The following is a 6,000-nucleotide window of genomic DNA, read 5'->3' on the forward strand; positions in this document are numbered from 1 at the left end:
TGAAAAAATTAAAGTTGAAATGTATAAGATTGTAATTTCTAACTTATTGAATAGTTCCTTATCTTAAAACTTCAATTAAATATTGTTTTTGTTAGAGGATAAAGCACATAATTTATCTAAAATAAGTTATTATTTTGTTTTAATTAGTTCAAAAAGAAGTTACCTTTAGAAAATTAATTTATTCTTCTGTTTTCTCTTCTATTTTTTAAGCATTTGGATTAACATTGAATAAAAAACATAATTAAATTAAAAATCGGTTAAGTTAAATCGAACCAAAACTTTTTTTTTGATTTTCCGACGAGCTTTACTTTTTAGATGTTTAGACTATCGTGTAGGGACAGGCATTTTTTAATCTAAAAAATTTTTTCAGGCCGCTAATGAAAAAAGTATACACTGTTAAACTTATAAAATTATAGAATTCTAAGTTACAAGATTAATGATAGTTTAGTAATCATCTTTGTAATGAAAAGTCAAACTAAAAGTACATTTCATAGAAACTTTTTACTTAAAAGCGCAATTTTCTTTGATTTAATTAAGTTGTTTTTAATCTAAAAAATAAATCGCGGGCAATAGATTTATAAATTTGGACTAGATCCGATCTGCGGGCGGCAAAATGTTTCTTACTTCTAGTGTAACGTCTTGTCCATCTGTTTAATACGTTTTATACTCTGTCTTTTAGTTTTAACTTACATTATACTTTTCAATTTAACCAAAAACGATTTTCAACTTACGGCTACTTATATATATATTCTTTGTTTATTGGACAACAAAAAAAGAAGCACCAATAAGTTTTTTTAAGGACTTGTTGTACGAAAAAACTTTTCGGTTATCGCGTCATACACCACGGATACAGTTTAATACCTTGTCAAGGACAAATATAGTTAAAATTGTTTATAACCAAATCTGTCTAAGTGATCTAGATAGTTTATTTAAGAAAATAAAAACCACGAGCTTCTATATACCACAGTAAGTGATTAATTCATCATGGCTAACAAACAGTAAAAAATAAACTTAAAACAAATTTATTTTAAAAAACTTATTTAAACAGTTGTGCTGTAACAAAGTTATATTTTATAAACACGACTACACGAACGCCATTTAAACGCCTTGTTTTTGCTTCTTTGTTACGTACTTTTTTTTTAAGTTTAGTTTGCTTTCTTTTTTCAATTATTAGACTAAATGAGATTTGTAACAAAAACAGATTGAGAAACTATATATACTTTATTATTACTTAAAGTTAATTATAACTTTTAATTACTCAGACTAACTTTTTTACTAAAAAAAATAATAACTATTGTACTTGATTAAGTACAATAAATTATACTAGAAAACATCCGGATTATTAACACAGCATGCATAATTTTTAACCTAAGAGCTATCATCATTACAGGTGAAATATGGAAGCTCCAAACCTTAAATTACATTTTATTAAATATGAAATGTCTAAAGGAGTTCAGTAAAGTGTCCTGATTAGATGTATTACAGTTTATTGAACGAGAAAGAGAAACAACGCTCAAAATATTTTCTTCTAAGACATGGTGCACGAAGAACCTTTTGATTATCGAGTTGCATACCACAGATACCATTTAACGTCTTATTCCGAACAAATGTGTTGGACAGTAAACTAGGGCAGGGATCGGTACGGTGTACACTGGTGCATACTAGTGTACATGAAATTTTTTTTGAGTGCACGAGACTTTTAGGGTGCATGAAACTTAATTTGGGGTACATGATTTTTTTTTCGCGCAGAAACTAAATTAAAGTTTTTTTCAAAAAATCTTTCTACACTTAAAAACATTCAACCTTGATATCTTATTGACCATTTTGTTGTTAATAAAACGAACATTTTTGTACTCTCCTAGTTCTATTTTGTTACATAATTTAAAACTTCTTCCACCCTTAGTCATCCAAAGAAAAACTAAAGTGAGCAAAACTCATAGATGCTTAAAAACAAAATAAAACGGTTAGTATTCTATTAATGTTTAATTTTATTAACTCTTATTGTTTAAAAGCGTTTTGCTACATTAAAAATCTCTATAATAATCAATGAGCATAAAGTTAATTTTATAGGCAAATTTATTAGTTTTTCAAAAAACATAAAACTTTAATGTCAATTATTTTCCTTATCTTAAAAGCTATCTAAAAATTTTTTTTTTCATATTAGAGAACGCACTTTTGTCTTTAACTAAAAAAAATGATTTGTTTTGGGGTTTGAATTATTTCATGGGGTCCCTCCAAAAATAAAGGTTTTTTTTTCATTATTATTGTATTAAAACCAAAAATAAATATTTTATTTTTTTCCTTTAGTTTGCACGTTATTTAAACTATTAGATGTTTATTTTATAAATAATGTTGATATCTTTTACGATATGGCCCCAAAGCAAAATGATGTATATTACACTATCATTTGCCTTGGCTATTTCCTAGATAAAGAATTGATAAAAGGAAAAAAAAAATTAATAAGAATGAGAATTACAACAAATTTAATAAAAGTAAAATAATTTAATTAAATTTGTTGTAATTAACATTATTATTAATTTTTTTTTCCTTTTATCAATTCTTTATCTAGGAAATAGCCAAGGCAAATGATAGTGTAATATACATCATTTTGCTTTGGGGCCAAATCGTAAAAGATATTAACATTATTTCTAAAATAAACATCTAAGAGTTTAAATAACATGCAAACTAATGGAAAAAAATTAAAATAAAAAAATATTTATTTTTGGTTTTAATACTATAATAATGAAAAAAAAAAAAAAACCTTTATTTTTGGAGGGAACCAATGAAATAATTCAAACCCCAAACCAAATTTTTTTTTTAATTAAAGACAAAGGTGCGTTCTTTAAAATAAAAAAAAAAATTTTAAATAGCTTTTAAGATAAGGAAAATAATTGACATTAAAGTGTTATGTTTTTTGAAAAATTTTTAAATTTGCCTATAAAATTAATTTTATGCTCGTTAATAATCAGCCTATTCAACTGATATTTGAACAAAAAATTAGTTTGTGGCAATGTATTAAATTAATTTTGTTAGTATTTTAGACCTGGGTGATATAAGTAAAGAATTGTTATAAAAATAAGATGAAATAAAATTTATACTAAAAGTTTATTAAAATGGATTAGGTAAACTGGTTAATTTATAGTTAGCGTGTAAAAGTTAACCGGGAGTTACCGAACTATTAGCAAAAAAACGATTAAAAATGTTTATATATTTTTAAACACTAGCGGCGCTAAAGAACGTAAATTGGGGTGCACAGGATTTTTGTTTTGTGATTTAGGGTTCACCGATTCGAATTAGCGTACCGACCACTGGACTAGGGTGCCAAAACACTATATACTAAGACAGGGGTCGGCAAACTGCGGCCCGCGAAGGATAAATCTTCGGCCCGCGAGCACGTTATTTTTTTGAATGGAATGCGGCCCGCGAAAGAAAATTTTGCGGCCCGCGACCACGTAAATGTGGCCCGCTGAGCAAAAATATATTTTAAGTTAAACTTGTTTGATCAATTTAGTTTTAGTTACTGTATAATACTTTAAAATAATTAAAATCTTTACTGATTAAGCATAAAATGTGAAAAAGACAGGCATTCCACCAGGTTTTTTTCTCAATTTTATAATAAATTTCTTCTCACAACAGCAAATTATTTTCTAAAAAAAGAGTGTAAAAATTGCGTTGAATTAGTAAGATAGTTATATAATACCTATTTGTAAAAAATAAATGCAAATGTTTTCCGTTTTGTACAAAAGTAAGCACAATAATTAATTAAAATGTTATTTCTTTACAGTTTAGTTTTTTAACATGTTTTTGTACCTAAGTTTTTATTACAGATACTTTGTTACTAAATTTTATACTCTAGTGTGCATAAAAACATTGAAAATAACATAATAACAATAACAAGAAATAAGTTTAACTTTATGTTGGTTTTGACACCTTTGATTTTTTAGAAGATTTCTTTGCATTTTAAATTAATTCCTATGCACACCAATGAACAAACATGCTTATATTTTAAACAACTTTTTATTTAATACTTAACGAGATAAAATTTAGTTTAAGCATAATTTTCTAACATTATTGTTTCTACATGTAATATCTAAGTGTGTACAGACACATTTAAAACAATATATATGACATAAATTAAAAAAAGTTTTTGTTAGGTATACTTTTTAATTTTTTAAACGATGTTTTTTGACAAAATAAGTTAATTTGTATGCGTTGCATACTAATATAAACAGTTGCTGTTTTTTGAAACTACCTATTTAATACAAACTAGATATAGAAATGGTAATTTATTAAGTTTGTACATTTTTAATCAAAATAGTTCAAAATCGATCAAATACACACACTCAGACTATGACTATTTGAAGACTTTAAATCTCAGGCCAGTTTAGTCATTTTTAAGTTTTTGGCTTGAATTGCTTTTTGTATGCTAAAATGTCAATGCTAGTTTTGGTCACTCGGACTGACTTTTTTTGCTTTAAAGAGTGGTAAATTAAATTAATGATGTATGTTATGTTCATTGCACACTGTTGGTTTATATTAAAATATGTTTTAAATTTTAAGTCTTGCAGCTGATATAATTTGAATTATTATTATTTATACTAATTGTATACATATAAGTCTGAAGAATTAGTGTTGCCAAAAAATCCCGGAAAAGCTTGGAATTTGACAATTTAATTTTTTTTCGTTTCTCGCAATAACTCGAAACTAACGTATTATAACTTACATTTGCTCTTTTTAAATACAAAATTTTAACGCAGATAAAGAAATGCTATAATGCTCAATAAAAATAGGTTTTTCAATTTCTTTATTAGCTTAATAATTTGCTATACATTTGTTAAAAATGTTTAAAACTTTAATTATCCATTCAAGCTGAATTAAAATATTTTTTTTAGTTATATAATTAATTCACTGTTAATATACTTCGGTATTTCTTTATTTTGTGAACTTGATTTTAAACAGGGTTGCCAAACTAACAGGCTAGTTTAAAAAAATTATAAAATTTAGACTAGGTTTAAGCTGGTTAAGAAATTTTTATAAAACTTAGGGGTATCTGAAACTTTTATTTCAAACACTTTGAATAAATCTTCGAATTCTCAGAACAGTTTTTATGACTATTGTGTAGTTTACTAAATGTATTTTTCTTGTCTATTTACATATTGTGCTTTTTTATAAAATGATATATTAGTTATGTATTTAAGCTTGATTAACAGAAAGTTTTTAGCTATTTTATCTTTTAATAAACTTTTAATATAATTCAGACATTTTTGCTTTTAAAGTGGCAACCGTGTAAAAGACTTATTAATTACTTATTAGGTATTCCAACATTAAATATGTTAAACATTTGATTTAGCTTATTTAGAGTACAAATAGGTAATAATTCTATTCAATTAACGAATTACTGAATTTTCTAAAAAATACAAACTATTTAAGGCGTAAAAACTATTTTCAGAAGTTAACATTTTTTTAAAACATGAAAAAGTGGTTCATAATATAAAAAATGTATAAAAGTGACCCATAAATGCTTTTCAAGCTTGGTTTTTATAGAGAGTTAGGTTGTAAGTAAAAAATAAAAATATTTTATCAAGTTTAACTTATTAAGTTTTTAAGAAAGTATATATTTTATTAAGACTTAAGTATATTAAACCATGTAAATTCTACTCAAATAGATATTTGTATGTTAAATAGGCATTCTATGTGTAGCTAAAAGTCATTTAAAGTAATAAAGTGAATAAAAGTAAAACTATCTCTGGTGTGACCAAAACTAAAGCCAAAAGATTATTCAAATATCACTAAAACTGAAACTGTGGCCCGCGAAGATTTTGAAAACTTGAAATTTGACCCGCGAGCACCAACTGCCTGCCGACCCCTGTACTAAGAGCTTCAATGAGATATAAGTCAAACTGGATTTAATTAGATTATAAGTGAACGGATGGGATTGGTCCAGATTTAAAATTTAAATTCAACTTAATTAGTGTACATTCCAGGATAAGACATTAAACT

The sequence above is a fragment of the Thalia democratica genome, chromosome 7 (genome assembly GCF_965202585.1).
Source record: "Thalia democratica chromosome 7, ktThaDemo2.hap1.1, whole genome shotgun sequence".
NCBI lineage: Eukaryota > Metazoa > Chordata > Thaliacea > Salpida > Salpidae > Thalia > Thalia democratica.